This window comes from Anomalospiza imberbis, chromosome 2, assembly GCF_031753505.1.
Source record: "Anomalospiza imberbis isolate Cuckoo-Finch-1a 21T00152 chromosome 2, ASM3175350v1, whole genome shotgun sequence".
NCBI lineage: Eukaryota > Metazoa > Chordata > Aves > Passeriformes > Viduidae > Anomalospiza > Anomalospiza imberbis.
This window is the reverse complement of record NC_089682.1, coordinates 71,775,650-71,793,372: the sequence shown is the minus strand read 5'-3', so window position 1 is coordinate 71,793,372 and position 17,723 is coordinate 71,775,650.

Genomic DNA, 17,723 nt, shown 5'->3' with positions numbered 1-17,723 from the left:
AGCTACCCAGTGCACTGTAGGAAGCACACACCAGAGCATGATATATGCTCTGCCTGTCCTTGGAGACCACACCAGGTACAAAATAGCAAGTGTTAAGTACCTGGCAGATTTACAAAGCCTTCTTCACTCCTGCTCTAATGATTCTTAAAGATTCTTTATCACCTCCTGGTTCAGGGTTATTGTTAACTGCCATGCAATTAGCACAGTATCTTCTGGTCAGCTTGAAATGCAGGCAGAAAAAGATCACATCTGCCTGAAGCTGCTATGCACAGCCATACCTGGGAGGAAAGGAAGCTGTCCGACAGTCAACACCATTCATGTTTTCTCCCATCAGCATACAACTCCAGCACATCATGGAAGACACGTAACTGCTTTCCAAAAAGTATTGAATCCTAGAGCGCTTTGGCTTGGAAGGGATATTAAAGATCATCTCATTCCAACCCTTCTGCCATGGACAGGGATGTCATCCAGTAGATCAGGTTGCTCAAAACTCCATCCAACATGCTGTTGAACAATTTCAGGGATGGGGCATCCACAGCTTCTGTGGGCAACCTTTTCCAGATCCCTACCACCCCTACAATGAAGATTTTCTTTCCAACATCGAATCTAAACCTACCCTCTTTCAGTTTAAAACATTTCCCTTTGCCTTCCACTATTTGCCTTTGAAAAACCCCCTTTTACTCTTTCTTTAATAAACCACCCAGATTCATAAACACCCTTTTACTCCTTCTTCTCAGCCTACTCTTCATCCTGCACTCCTTGACCAAAGAGACTTCTGCCTGCAGCAGATGGTAATGAGTAGGAGCCAATGAGTTGCATGGCAATCATCAGGAGAGGAGGTGAGAGAGTCTTGTAATGTCCAGAGGCCACAGCTGCAAAACATTATTCTATCAAGAGAACACAGATGTGGGAGGGAAATGTCTCTTCCCTTACCCCACATCTGGTAATCTTTGAGCAAAAGACTAAAGCCTTTTCGACAGCTCAGCAACCTGCTCTTGTCTTAGCATTTTGTTTCAGTAAACCAGTTATTTACCATGATTGTACAGACAGATTAGTTTTGTTTTTTTTTTCTTGATAATAAATACACAAAATAGCACTGCCTCATCAATCTGGCTAAGTCTCCTCGTCCTGCTTTCTGCTCCACAATGACCTTTTCATGCTGACTGAATAATGTGTCCCTTACATGATTTGTAACAGATACAGATTGCTTACCTTCCCTTTCTGCTTGATGATATACTGATTAATAGCACCACGAGATCTAGCTCCTTGTGATCAATTAATCATCTGTCATAATTGTTCAGTAGCTAAACAATTATTAATTTTGGGTGCTTGTGATAGTGAAGGTTGACAATGTTAGAAAGGAGAACATGTTCTCTTTGCTTCACCAGGGACCTGAGTCTAAAAATCTCATAGAAATAAAAATGTGTCAAGGCATTTATCCTTCTGTACTTTGGATTGTAATAACTCCTTTCAGGGAATACATCAAAGTATTCACTAAACGTCAGTTGCTGAGGGAACCTGATAATGGAAATGCAATGCCTTTCTTGGGCACACATTAAAAGTTTGAAGGCTGGGCCAGACAACCCCAGCTCTGTTCATGAATAGTAGGATTCACGAGTAAAATTGTTCATCTTCACCAACTATTTAATGACCTATGTGCAGAGAATTAAGCAGATTTTTTATCTCCAGCTAGCTATCAGTGAACATAGATAAGTATTTGAAAACCTAACTCCTCAGAGGTAACAAAGGTGAAGTAGGCCTTCACAAAGCCACCTACTTCAACACTAAGCTCTTGGCACATTGGGGATCTTGCCTGACAGTGTGGAGGACTCAGTGACACTCTCTTTTTCCCTTTAGATCTATAGTTTGAGTTGCCACTGGAGATCATGTTAGGGATTTCATAACAAAGGAGAATTCTGATTCAGCATCATTATAAATCTAAGTGCTCAAGACAATTGTGCAGCGCAGTATTAATTAGCCAAGAAGCATGACATGGAAAATTGACTATCACATTTTGCTAACTCCTAAAATCCAGACCTATATAACTGTTTGTAGTACTATGTAGCTATAATGATATCTGATACAGCACCACACCTGAAAGGTTAAACCCCCATAAATGTTTTCTATATAGAGAGATTTTACATTTAAAGGTTTTCTTCAGAACTTGAAAGAGCCAAAACTACTTCTCTAATATTCTGATTAATTTTAAAAATCTCAAACAAACCTAAACATAAAAACTAAAATTTGTCTGATAGGAAAAAATTCATTACACCATACATTCTTCCCTTCTCATTTGAACACATATCCTAAGTACAGGGTTTGCAAGCAGAGACATGTAGGGATTCCAAATTAGCATTTTGTGTTTGTAAGCATTGTGGTGATGCAAACTCTGAAGATGGTATTAGTCCTGACTATTCCTTGTCCCAATACTATTCTAAAGGATTGATAATCCTTTGAACTTTATGCATAATAACATTACTGGAGGAAAAAAAAAATCTGTGGTGAAATTTTTAATTTTTGGTTTGGGCGTTGTTATTGGATGAAAGAGCATTGAGAGTATAGGAAGTAAACAACCTTTCTTGGTCTTGTTTCTTCCCATTAAAGGAAATGCTAAATACATCTGAAAAATATACACAAAGACATAATAGAAGTAAAGAAAATATTCATTAATGTTTTCCTGAAATTTTGGATAGAAAACAAAACATTCTTGGGCACATACAGAAATATTTCCTTGCTTTTCTAAATTCTCGAGATTATTCCTCAGTGTTGAAATTTTAACCACATTTTTCATATAAAAACTCCAGTCTGGTGGTATTCTAAATGAAATTATAATGGCACAGTTGCTTGAGTAATAACATGGATTAAAAAAACCAAATTATGGAGCTCTTGGAACAGCCAGTCCTGTTGGATAGGAGTCTAATTATAAAAAACAGTTTCAGTGGTTTCCATTGTCTTGAATGAGAGCCTTTGGCTCTCAAGAACCTGGAAATGCAGCATTAATGAATGTTACCACAGAAAAAAATAATTTGTATTCTGAAAATCTAATAGATTAATATTATTATTTCTATACAAATATATGGTATGACTTCTATATTATTTCCTTAGTAAATGATATAAGTAGGAAAATGGCTGCTTTATGGGTAAGGAGTAACAAAGTTTTTAGAATATCCTTTCAAAGGATACCAGTTAATTTTGTATTTAATAATAATATATGAACGCAATGGCAACATGGAAGCCAAATATTTACATTATGTTGTGTTGCCTCTTGAACAAATTGCAATTCTTAAAGACCAGCTTGAGGATTACATGTATGCAGAAAATGGGCTTTTCCAAAAATAATTCAGCATGATTAATAGTCTTTGACCAAAAAAGTTAATGATATGCTTTACTAAAACATTAACTCCCACTACCTGTGGGTCTAGCTATCTGAGATTTTCTTTTCTGTACATTTTTTTCTTATAAAAAATACTTTATTACTGCACGTTACAGGATGTATTCCCTTGGAAAATATGAAACTGAAATCAAAATAATATCTTAAATTCCTCATAATTTTCAGTAATCTACATATTTGTTAAAGTTTAGATTAGCCTTTGAATTTTATTACATCGACTTCTTCCTTTTTCCTCCAAATTATTTTTTTTTCTTTTCTCCCAGTTGTTTCCACCTATAAATTTACAGGCAGCTATTGTCAGGCTAAAGTGAAACTATGCAAATGAATTAGTAAATTAGACTGCATTTGCTGAGACTAGATAAACTGTCAAAACAAAATTCTCCTACTGGTCTGCAGAATTTACAGAAGGAAGAAAAAAGAAAGAGGTGAAGGAAATAAATCTTTTATGGAGAGTTTATATAAAATCTTAAAATAAATGGTGGATTATATATAATGTTACCCCTCTTTCTCTTCAAAATTCACTTAATCTTTATTAAAAAGTAAACCAAAACCAGCCTCAAATCCCAAGGATTTTATGGGTTTTGGACCTTGCAGAGCATTGTATCTCTTAGACTTGTGCTTGTCAGCAAAATTTTCCATATCTGATCTGACCTTTAACTCATGTAACTCGGAAGAATTCAGGAGGGAAGGAAGATACTTAGAATTGTTGTAAGATTATTTTAATCTACTCTTATAGATGCAGAGGTATCACTAAATTGGATAGAATGAACATTGAATTGTATGCTGAAAATGCTCCTTTTTGACCACTTTACAAAAACATAAATATATCTTTTAGGTGAATTGACTTCATTACAATGTAATTCTCTCCCAACATTTCAAATAATAGTAAACTATTCAGAAGAATTCAGAATTTTACTTAATTACATTAAATATCTGTAAATGTTTCACTCCAATGGTTTCAGTTCATGTTCTTTCTTCTCTACTAGATATAATTCAATGGATAAGATAATAATGCCAGATAAATTTCACCTCCTAAGCTGTTTTTCAATATAGATTAATAACTGATTATGATAATTGATACTGACTCTAATTTATATAGACTTTTTTAAAAGGCAAATTTTCCTGGGAAATATCTTCAGGTCACCTTTTCTTATCAAACTGCTCTTCAGTGATGTAGTGCTAGTGGTATTCAGAGGTGCTGAAGTAGGGGAATAACAAGGTTCCCTTAATTTAAACCATAGCAGTTTAATATGAAACTGGTTTATTTTATTTGCCATAATGGACCATCAATCACATGAAAGGAATTATGAAACTCATACATTGCTTCTGACTGCTAATTTTTATAAATTTGTTGGTAATTCAGGCATTTCTATAGCCTACTCTTTGGTAAACTGTTGGACTTTCTCTTCAAGGTAGAATTATGTTATGCTGCCCATGTCATAGAGACAAAATCCTTCTAAAATTTTTTCAGAGAGTCAATGCACTCAATTATTTGTTAGTTAGTTTATTTATTTATTGTCTCTTAGGACTTTTTCAGACTTTCTTGTTCATACAATTCACTCTTCTGTATGAATAATACTTCAACATACCATAGTATCTGATGGTCACTATTGGTATTCTTAATATGTATTTTGATAGCTACACCTGTGGCAACAGAGAAACAACAAGTCTTTCTCAAGGTCAGAATTCAAACCACATTATGCCTGCAGGGTGAGGTTTGCAGTGAGAGGCAATACCTTTCAGCAGGCTAATAGATGCATATGGAAGAGACAAACCAGAACTTGGACACTCGAATCATTCCTCAGAGAACTGTGACTGTCACAACCCCATCTTCCCCTTGAAAAAAAATTCACAGTTGCTCAGCACAATGTATTATGCAGATATGTACATTAAATTTCCAGTACGGTCAGGGCAGAACTCGCAGAGTTAATTCTCTTGGGAAGACTTGTTCCTAATGTTATTTACTGAGCCTGAGCTTTCTGCAGATCTTCTTGCCAATAAAAACATTTTCACCTGAAAGCAAGCATAATGACAGTGAACAAGGTTGAAAAGTACATTTAAAAAAGGGCTTAAATTTTTATTTACCCAGCATTAAAAAATGCCCAGATGTTTTGAATCACTTTTGCATTGCTAAATCAGAGCAGCAAATGACAGAGGACAAGAGAGAAAGATAAAAGGCATTTCTTCGGAAGTAAAAGAGTACACAAGACCTAAATATCTCTCAACAGAAATAAGTGAACATGACTTAATACCTATATTCTATATTGTTACAGCTTTACAACACTGTCTGAACGAATTCCACATTTTAGCCTTTCTTGAGTCATATTTTAAGTAATTTCTGGAAGTGGGTTGCAGCAAGTAAGGAGTCCTACTTAAGATCTTTACAGATGAATCCACAACTCCAGATACAAGAATAGTCTTAGGCATGTTTGGAACTCCAGCGGGTTGTGTCCACTTATGTTTAAATCTACAATCCAAAGCCCTTTGAACAGGTTTTTGTCCAACCCCAGAGACCTCAATGTTTCACAGACCCATAGTCACCTGTTTTTTCAACACATGCAAAACAGCATTATTATTATAGGGCTGAATTTGATGCTCCTTTTGCATAATTTTTGTGATTGATTATAAAAAATGTGATGGATTATGTTTTTAAGAAAAAAAGAGGCATTGCAAAATGTGTCATCAAAGTCAGAAGAGGCATAAAAGTGTAAAATACTATTTCATAGCTAAAAATAGAAGGTTTGTTTTCTTGGATTTGGTTTTGGTACTTTGGTTTGTTTGGGGTTTTTTTGAGACTCTTAATTCATCTAGAATACCAGTGGTTCGATTTTGTTCAAAGAATTTAAAAGTAAAACAGGTCTTACTGGTTGATAACATAATGACAATGTGCTAAAACCTCCATGTAAATTATCTCATTTGTGCTGGTATTATTGTCTAACACCAATAGTCAATATTTTGTACTACTGATACACTGAGATACTTGTGACAGTCTGGATGATTTGACAGGAAAACTACACAATAAAACTTTCAAATTTTGTTATATAAATGTTGTATAATAACAGGTGGGCTATGCCATCACCCTCAGTTTGTTTAACTTGATTATTGCCTCCTCAAGTCAGTCAGCTAGAAGTCGGTGTTAACATTTCAGAAATAATGAATGAACTGGTGACAATATACAGAAGTAAAGCAGGCTCCAGTGGAGTTGTACACAAGAGGCTGACAAGCTGTCAGAATCTGTCAGGTTTGCACTTCAAACACAGAAAGAGCGTTTACAGACAGCTTTATAAGGAGTTAGTTCATCTCAAAAGGAATAGATGTTATCGCAACTGCTCTGAGAATTCAACACAAATCCATGCATCAAATATGAAGCTTTATTGTACCTGAACCTTCTGGTGGAGTCTACTGAATAACCTAGTCTAGCTAGGCTCTGGGTTTAGATGAGGGCTAGCTGGTTGCCATCCAATCCAGGTAAGCATAGATAAGTATAGATATAGACATAGGATATATCCATATGGAATGTATTGGTGGTTGGAGAGGAGGAATTAGGAGAGCAACTGGAGATTGCCATTCTTTTGCTTTGAACTGAAAGCCTGTGACTACCACGTAGAAAACAAAGGGCTAACCCCAAGGCCGTGGATAACAATGGAAATTTTTCATTGTCTTCTTTTATGGATTTAAGCAGACTCCAAACTTGCAATCTGTTCTATCAGTATTTTATTTTATCTAAAAATACTTTTCACTGAAAAGTCTAAAAAGAGAGAAGTAGGTTAGGCCAGGATTGGGAAGCCTCTTGAATATTGCTAGAAGAGATTGCTTTTGTTTGGCAAACAAGAGGTGAAATTGAGCTATATTTCTTCTTTGTAGTTATACCAATGGGATAAACAACAGAGAGTTAGATGAGTTATGTGAGATGAGAATCTGATGTAAGAAAAAATATAAATAAATATAGATTGAAAATCAGATAGTCTATACAGTGGAAGACTGTGATTTTAGAACAGACTTCCAATCACAGCATTAGAAGTAAAAATAAATCTAGCAAGGTATAAAATGGAACTCATTTTGCTTATATGGCACATGGGCCAGACTGAAGTGGTGAGAAATAAGACTCTGACTAATTAATTTCTCATCAGACCTCTTTTTCTAAATCATAACCTCTTAAAACTAAAAGGGTAGAGTCCATTTAGTCCTCCCTGTCCATCCCATGAATAAATTGTAGATGTCTCCTACACATTGAAATGAGAGGGAAAAAACTGCCTATGCGTGTCTCCTGAGAGATCCCAAAATTATGATCCCATTAATCCCTGTGCTCTGAAGTCAGTTAGTTTCTTTTCCATTTATAAGAGATTGAAACTCAAAATGCCAAATTTTTGTGAAGTTGTAAAGATATTTTAATTTCTCTATTTTTTTATGCTCTTGAGAAGGGGAGGAGTAGGAAGGAGGAAGGGGAACAAGATGAGAGGATGTTACATGTTGTAACATTAGACATGATTTGTATGGCAACAGCATGAAGGCTGTAAATTTGCAGTTCTCCTCTACTGTGGGACAGACTATGTGGAATCTGCACCTACAGGTCCTCTAAGATTGCTAAACTTTTCTACTATTAGATTTAAAACAATGTCAATAGCTTCCTTCTGCTTTCACTATCATTGTCTCAGTTACTTTCCTAGTTACGCCACACTTCAGCAGGGCTTGGCTGTCATTGTGCATCCCTCGTTCTGAAGGATATATGCAAATAACTAGGCTGTTATCAGTCACTTTGAGATAAGCTTTCTTTTCAGTCACAATGATAAGATTATAATGATTACGGCCACAGCACATGGCTATGCAACATCCTGACCCTTCACTGGCAGTGAAATTGCCGCTCCTGGAAAAATGAGGCACAGTAACTTTTACTCACTATAAAAAACAAGTAAACTAAAAGCCCCCCTAACAGCTACAACAATGAAAAGGAAGGAAATTGTAGCCAGTGGAAATTGGTTGCTCTCCTAGTTTAAAGATTTGCCTTGTTATGATCATATTGGATTCAATCAATTCATTCAGTAGATCACATGCTTTTTGCGTTTAAAACATGGTGATTACATCTTACATGTATATGTGTGAAATATGTCACTTTTAAAACAAACAGAAAATAGAAATTATACCTAATAATGTTTTATAGATCAGGTGAATAGATAATGTTACTGAAAGGCTTTTAGTTGATCTTGTTCCCTAAGGAGTAAAAAAGAATGGAGTGCTTCTTTTGATCCATGGAGCGGGTGAAAAAAAAGAAATATAATTTTTAATTACAGCATCAGGTACTGAACCTCCAAAGCAATTTTTTCATTGTTGTCTAGTAATGCTCTGCAGCACAATCTTAGTCCAAGACCTTGACATGACCCATGATGAACAATGAGGTGTGTGATTTTTTTGACTGTCCTCAGGACTGAGCTGCATGGCTTTTAATTGGGTCAAGACAGACTTATAATAGACTTCAAAGTCTTTTCTATTTTGTTCTTATTGCCATCATAGTGGCTCAGTTGGATAGCGCAATTTCAGAGCATTATCATGTAAGTAGCTTTCATATTGCATTAGAAAAATAAAACAGGATAAGGAAATTAATGCATGCTAGACATCTCTTACAATAAGCTTCTGCATCTTTTCACCATAAAATGACGTCTGTGACCTTTCTCTTCCCTTTTCAGTACAATCAGTCAGTATGAAAACTCTGCTCTATGGTTAAAAATAGATACCCCCACCTATTAAATGTTGTTCATCAGAACATACTTGTCTACCTTGAAAGCCAAAGAAAGAAGGTAGCAGTTTGAAATTATGTAGGAAAATATATTTTTGTGTTCCTATTTCCTGTATTAGCTGACAAAAATCTATGACAAGGACAGGAAAATATTTGACCATGGTACTCAGGTACCCCAAGTATCTTCCTCCATGTCCAGAAAAACAAAATCCAGTGTACTCTGAACATGAAGGTAGTGAATCCTAGAGACAGAGCTAACTTGAAAATTTACCCATTCAGGAAAGAGTAAATCTCCTTAATTTGCATGATGCACAACCAACCTCAAAAATGCATTCTGTTTTCTTACTTGCCTTTGAGTAGATACCCTTTTATTTTACAGATGCTCTGCTATTTTATTTATTTAATTAATAATTTATCTCATAACAATACCAACGTATTTCTTCATCCTCCATAACTCTGAATCAAACTCTTTATAGTTATGAAAGTTTTTCACTTACATATGAGAAAAATTCTCAAGGAGAGACACCTCTTTAAGCACTGACAATATTACTTTATTGCTTGTTTCATTAATTAGTTAGCAAAATAAAAATCTATTACAGTATTTGCTAAATAATTTTTACTAGCCATCCTGCAAGGATTTGTCTTTATGTTTAATTTCTGATTCAGAGTGCTATCAGCCATGTATGGCATGTTTGGCCAAAGGCTGTTGATAGACTGTTGGCTGCTGTGATTTGTCACAGCCTCAGCAGTTTGCATAGAGCTGTTTACAAAGAATATTAATGATACAAACTGAACATGCATGATATACTCCCGAGTGTAAACATAATGGTTTTAAAAACAAAACTATGGCTCTGTTGGTAACAGTCACACAATGAAGAGGAACATCTTAAAGTTCATGGCAAAAATAACACTTTCCCAATGTCAGGACTTGTGTCAAATTGTTTTCTTGAGTTGAATATGGCAGGTAATAAATGCCCTTATGAAGTCTGGTCACATTGTACAAAAAATGGAAAAGGAACAGTAACTGTTGAATGTAGGTGAAAGCCACATAACAAATACCACAATAAAATAATCATAATACTAATAAAAAGTTATCAGGTATGCACCATGAAAAAAAAAGAATCTGATACTTTTGTAAGTGGGTTTTGATTCATAGAGAACTACATATTTTTGTACTTTACCCACCACCACCTGCTTTTCTCTCCCTTCACCTTTAAAGGCTTGTGCCCAGTGCTGCTGTATTGCTGTGGGTGCTGATGGTGTAAGCCCAGAACACTGTGCTTCAGCCTCATTTTCCAAACAAATCAAGCAGGAGCAGCAGCACTGCATGGGTTTGATATGCCTGAGCATATCTAGAAAAGATTAACCTGAGAGTAGATGTTTTCTATCTTGGCAGAATCTGGCTCTATACTGTGGACTCCATTGAAAATTACAGTAATACTATTGTTCCTTTTTCTACAGATAGAAAAATAAACCAGGAAAAAGATTTTAAAGTTATTCTCCTCCCAGTATAACACTGGATGGTAATTTCCCACCCAGTAACCAAAGGTTACCAGAAAAAAAATAGAGATAACCATCAAAGAGAATTGTACACAGCCCATGGAAACATGAGAAGTGTGTGACAAAAGCACACCAAGATTCCATCCTGACTCATTTTTCCTCTTGGAGAAGTATTAAATGATAGGCACAACCACTAAACCCCTGGCACCAATCTCCATTGTGGGCAGAGCTGCGAACCTTAAATCATGTGAATGATACTAAAAGCACATGTTTAATCCTTGGAGGGCAGGATTTCTCTATACAGGTATTTAAATTTGTCTCCTAACATTAGGGAATGAAGGAATTAACTTGAGGGATAATACACAAATACATTTGATGCCTTGATCACCAAATCTCATAATGAACTATCACTGCTTGTGATGCTGCTGAGAGACCCTGAATTTTTGAAGATATAACCTGTCTGTTATATATATGTCTTGCTCTGTTTACACTGAACTAAAAGCAGGAAAAATACAGATCAGAAATGGGTTTTATAATAAACCCTTAACAACAGAGCTACTTCTTTGGTTTTTGTCCTTGGAAGACCTGGAAAATAAAGAAAAGTATTAGGACATAGTACACTGATTTAAGTAGCTTCTGAAAATAAACAGTAGGTTTGCCTTGTGAATCTGATGTACAGGGAGAGCAGCTATAATTTAATGGATTAAATTTGAGTTTAAGAGATTTCAATCTCTAGTCTGTTGAGTGAATCAGCCACTTGAAAATAGTGTGATATTTTGGTGGAGGCTAAAGACTCTGAACCCCAGTGACCTGGATTATCTGTGCAACAAGGAAAGCAAAGCTGTTATCTAAAAACACAACAGGTGTATGAGGCAATAGGAAATCTAGATAATTAATAAAGCTGGGCTTGGTCAGAGATTTTTCATATCATATCTATCTTTCTTTCTTTCCTCTCCTGTATTTGAATATATGATAATTGAATTTAATGAGGGGGAAAAAAACCAAAACCAACCCACCAAATTCCTTTTAGAGATTAGATTTTTGTTTGAAAGATTCTTGGGAGTTTTACCTTTTCTTTTTTTTTCTTCTTTAACCTGATAGATAATAGGAATTCAGGACTTCCATGAGGATCTGCTACTCAAGTACCTTTTTCTCTGGTTTATTTAATTTGATTTTGTTTTTTCATAACAGTATCTTTCAATTAGCATCCCTATTTTTCTACTCTGTCTTTAGGCTGCTCATGTTTTCATGAACCTCCTGTTCCTCAAAATTCTCTCTTGCTTTTTGTATTCACACTTAAGTTTGTTAACAGCCTTTGCTTGTAGATGACTTTATCAGTTATAATTAAGAGGTAGATGAGTTTATCAGTTATAATTAAGAGTAATTCCACAATATCAACAATATGGAGGATTCTCATTCACCTTATAGGAATAAGACTCATCAGATTTTAAGTATCCCTAGTACAGTGCTTCTCCTCTGGGCACTGCTAAACACCAACAATTTTTGCAGGCTCATGGAAAATTTTACTCTCTGTTTGCTGACAAAAAGTCTATATCTTGATTAAAGCCTCAACTTCTCTTTCAGTAATAATAACAAATTTTGAGGAGAAACTGATATAATCCTGCTGGATTTTTTTCCAGAATTACTAGAGAATTTGGACCCCAAAAAGTAAAAAATGGAATTCAGATGGAAAGAAAGAAGATTGTTGTGTACTTTAATCTCCACAAATCTATTGGCATCACAATCATTTTCTTACCCTGTGAAACCGTATTAATGCAAAACTGCCCATACTTCCACTGGATGAAAAGCGTTTTAAAAAGTTATTCCAGAGTATAAAAGGAATGGATGTTTCTCACCAGGAAAGAAATTTCCTGTGTGCATTACTAACTAGTCTTGTGACTGTATGTTGACTTTCACACTGGGGAGCAAGAACTTGTTTCTCAGAGACTAGGAGCTGGAATGGTGAGTGGAGTTTCCATCAGTGTATGAGGCTATAAAGACAAATTGCTCTGTTCCTCTGCATATCACTTGGAGCATAATTTCACTAAATAACAACTTTTATCAAAAGTAAAATCTCATGTTGAGTAATAACTTAGCTTAAAAGAGCTCGGATAGTAGTTAATCTATCACAACTTAATGCACTTTGCTCCAGGGGGTAAGTTACACTTCTAGATGAAATGAGGACCTTGTTCCTAGTCTAATTTTGTTTTTCTTCACCTCCCAGGCACTGCACCTTATTGAGCTTCTCAATAAGCTCAGTTTAAAGAACCTTTTCATACCAGAGAACTTTTTCCTGTGCAGGACATATTGATTTTCTTTTTGATAGCATTCTTAGTCTGAGTTACTTCACTCTTTCAGTCTCCTACAGAAATATTCTAGTGAAATTTTACTGAAGTTTAGGTAGTCAGCTGCATTTTTGAATCTTTCCTCTCCATAGTGCTTTCACCCCAATATAATTCCACAAAAAGTTGAACATCTTCAGAGCCCAACAGAAGTCATCAGAGAACCATGGGAAGCCAGGAAAGTACTACTACCAGTCTTGGTACCATCATGCCATCTGTTTACTGCTTTCTTATCTCAGTTGTCCTGTCTTTGGACATCCAAAATTTCTCATATGGAAAAGTGATGATAGAAGGGAAATATCACAGGCTTTTCAAATTTTATTTTCAATTTTCAATTTTCTTGCACAAGTTTCTATCAAAAATTTGACAAATGAAAATATACAGCACATTTAGCCTGAGATATATAGCTGCTGTACAGTATTGGGTTTATATAGATAATATAAAGTTTATTCAGGCTTTTTTTTTGAAGCTGTCTGATTTATGTAGAAAATACTCAAAGTAAGATTCTCACTCAAGGCTCTTTGGGGACTCTGTTGAAAGGCAAGAAAATCAATTGTTCATATAGCAACATCACTTCAGGCATTAGCTGAAGCATGCATTTATTTGCCAATAAATCAGGTTGTATGAAATGCAGGCAAAAAATAAAAATAGGAAATAAAATATTTTGCATTTATACAGCAAATCCTATGTATTATTTCAAACAAATTTAGAGTGGCAAATAAAAACCTTTTTATTCCTGCAGGACGATGAAGTATAGAGATGATGGATGTATCATTGGAAGGCCCATAGATAATAGAACTAAACTGAGATGCACCTAAGGTATGAGTCCCTCTTGCCTTATTTACAGTGCTTTTTCACAGAACCTACTAAACTTTGTAAGTATCACAGCCAGCTTAATTTCTTTTAAATTCAGTCTGGAAAGAAGTTATTTCATATAAGTGTTTGTTGAATAATGTATTTGGATGAAGATTGTTCAATCAGCACTATGAAAGTACAGTGCTTGCAACTGCATGTGAATATATATTGTAAGAAGTTCAAGTGCTAGAAGTAGTTCATGGGCTCTTCACAGCAAGCAATCACTTATCAAGCCACATGACAGCAAGGTATATGATCACCACATCAGTTCAATGCAAAAAGTGATTTTCTGAAGAAATTATGACAGCTGGCTTATAGATAACTGTACTGCTTTTGCTGTCAACTTTTAAATAATAGGCTATAATAAAAAAGAAAAAAAAAAACACCCTACACAAAGCTCCTGTAGGAAAAAATGTCTTGAGTGAACTATTTGATTCTTAGTATTTTGATATGAGATTTAACAATTTGACTCTTGAAAACTCAAGAGCCTTCTCAGCTGAAAGATGAAAAGATACAAAGGACTTGACCATGAAACTAAAATATAGAATCATATATAGCTATGCCTCAGAAATAAGTGAGAAAAATATACTGCATATTCACAAATTTTGAATTTTTTGTACTGTGTCACTGCCCTTCTCCTCAAAGTATGGTATATAAGAACTTGATCAGTTCCAGGGATTTTCCTGCTTTTGTGTTTGCACTCATTTGTATCAAGTTTTTCTTAGAACTTACCTCTTAAAATAAAGAAGGAATTTTATGTGTTATAATGACTTAGAGGAAGATAAGCAAAATTGAATAAGTGTTTTGTTTTAAATGTTTATAACTGTTTGTAACAGTTTATAACTGAGTATAGTGCATTCAAACAAAAAGCAGTGATCCCCAAAGACAGTCCAGGCAATCTTGGTGATTTAGTTGCACCAGCTAAATAACAGCAGTCAAATAAAAAAAAAAAAAAAAAAGAAACATAGAAGGGAAGGGAAAGACAGAAACTAGACGATTTTTACATGCATATGTGTCCTGGAGCTGCCAGAGTTGCCAGATTTCTATCTCCTCCTTCTGATAAGTTTGAGGACCGAGATAATTAACTGATTACATTCAAATAGAATGATGAAAGGTAAGTACATCCCAATGGTGTCCAGTGGAATGATATGGAGAGCTGAAAAACCTCATCATTTATCACTCTGTCGTCTGTGAGAGGATTAATTACTGAGGTACAAAAGGAAAAGCTAAAATAAGCCAAAGTACAGGGAGAAGAAATAACAGAAGAAATCATCAATGCTCCGAGGGATGATCTGAGAATCATCCAGAAGTTCCCAGTTTTGGTCAGAACAACAGTTTGGAGCTTGAGATGTTCATATAGGTGAAAAGGTTCAAAGAGAAGGATAACCAAAGACTGTTAAGCATCTTATCTCTTAGCTTGGTAATGTATGCAGGTTGTTTCTACTTCATCAAGAAAAGCAAGGCACTTCTGGAAGCTTCCACAGGGCCAGCCTGAGATTATAACCTTTCCCACTGACTTTGTAAAGCAGATTAAGCTGATTTGCTGATTTGCTGATTTGCAAATCAAGCTCCATGCTGATGAGATGCAGCAGGCCAAGGCACTGGTAAGGAGAAGTTTGGGTTGACTCATCACAGATTATTAATGAACCTTTTCCTTCTTCCCAGTCCCTTGGTCCACTGCCTACATATGTTATGAGCTTTTATATATGTGTTCACCCAATTTCAAACCCAGTACAAAGTTTGAGGTGTCATTCACTTTCCAAAAGCCAAACTCTCTTTTGACAGAATGTGCTTTGGAGCTGGCTTTTGAAATAATCGCAGGCTGGCTTTGTAAAAGCCAAAAGACAGGGGACCTAAGACTAGCTCTTCACAGCATGAGGGAATTGAAGCCAAGAGATATTATATCTCAGAATAACCTTTTCCAGGGGATATTTCTGAGAAATTTTCTCCCTTTTCCTGCCTCAGTAGATCCATGGCACAAAAAAAATGCACAAACTCACCCAGTTGTAAAAAAGCAATGAAAAAGGAAATTGGTGGCTGCTGTAGTCCAAACATGACTTAAGAATGATGCAGTTTTTATATTATGTGGTTTCCCCTTTTGAACTGAATTTAGCTGAGATATAGGTACTTATTTCTTCAACGGGGGCAGATATATTTCTCTACATGTGCAATAACACAGCTTCAGATTCCTGAAGAAAGCTATGGGTACCTCAAACAAGAGAAATATTGTATCTGTGACCATTGAAACTCAAATTATATCCACATGTTATGTTAGGGGTCTGAACCTCTGTTGGTTGAACACCTGTATAAAGCTCATTCTGTGCTTCTTATGATTTATCAAATGACCTCAACAAATACCTATTCATAGTTCCTGTTCTATGTGTTTCTTGGAGGAGATTGAGAAGTTCCTCAGAAAAAAAAAAGCTGATTTCCTTCTGTTCTGCTGGTGAGAATTAATTGCAATAGACAGACTTCTGTTTTCTTCTTTAAGAGAGTGAGCAAGTCTATGAGTATATACTTTCTTTCTGATGTTCTCAGGATGCAAGTATCTCAAATAATTTTAGTCCTGAACATACAATTCACACATGCAGTATTTGAACTCAGTGTTTTTCAACTTGAACTCAGTGTTTTCCACTTTGCTGTTTGCATACGTGCAGCTACATTCTATTTCCTCTTTTTCCTTCTTATCTCAATCCTAAGTAATGAAAATATTTGGATGGTCATCTCGACTCTGGAAGGGAAACAAATGGTGTAAACATAGAAATGAACAAGTGTTTCAGGGATTGAAGGGTGACAATTAAAACTAAACAGAGGAAGGGAAAAGTAAAGACTTTAAGAACGACCTTAAAGGTGACAGCAAAAAATGAGAAAGAAAATAACAGTCTGTAAAAGAAAAAGGGATCCACACTGGAGTGAGAGAAAGCAAATGGCAGGGAAAGAACAAAGCAGAACTGACTAATGTGGGATTTCAAAGGGAAGCTTCACATATCTCAAGATATCAGCAGTGTGGAGTTTTGTTTGTTGGGTTTTTTTTGTTTTCTAAATGCCTTCACAAGGAAAGGGATAAATTTTTTTTGCAATGTTATCACAAAAGAAGAAGTATGTGTCTGACAAAACCAATAAGGTGCATTGAAATGTGTGTTTATTATATTAAATATGTGAACGAACCCATCTTGATTTCATTGGTGTGTATTTGCAATAACAGCAGCAACAGCAGCAAAAATAGTGGAGATTTTTAGAGGAAGTGGAAAAAATATAAGTGATAAATGTAGAAGCATTTTTTTGCTAAAAAGGAAAAGAAAAAAGTATTCAAAGCAGAGGGAAAAAATAAAATATAAAAAATGAGAAAAAATGAAATTCAAATATGACATAGGTGAAGGGGGTGGAAGAAGATAAAAAATAGAATATAATTACCTACCAATCATTTTTTTAAATTTATGAATTATCTCATCCATCTTAATCTCATCACAATATCATGTATGAGTACCTAAAGGCCTGAGAGGGTTTAATTTCACCCCTTCTCCCCAAGAGGCAATTAAGAGATGATCATGTTAAGTCATTATTCCTGTTTATTACTTTGCATCTGCTTTTCCTGTGGCAACAAAAGAACTGTTTTGCTGTGGAGCTTTCAGTGCATGGAGCCCAATTCTGCAATAGCAGCTTTGAAAGGCTGCATTGCTGGCCCAGTTTGTTTACCAGTTTGTTTACCAGTACTAGGAAAAGAGACCAGCCAAAGTAAATCTCATGGATCTGTGAGACTTTCACTTTCCTCTCCTCTCGAAAGCCCAAATCCCACTGTAGCCACCACTCATATTGGTACTCTGATTTCTGATGATGAAATATCCCTGTCCTTTCACATGCAGATAGGATGAATACTTGAGAAGGATATATCTTCTTTCAATGT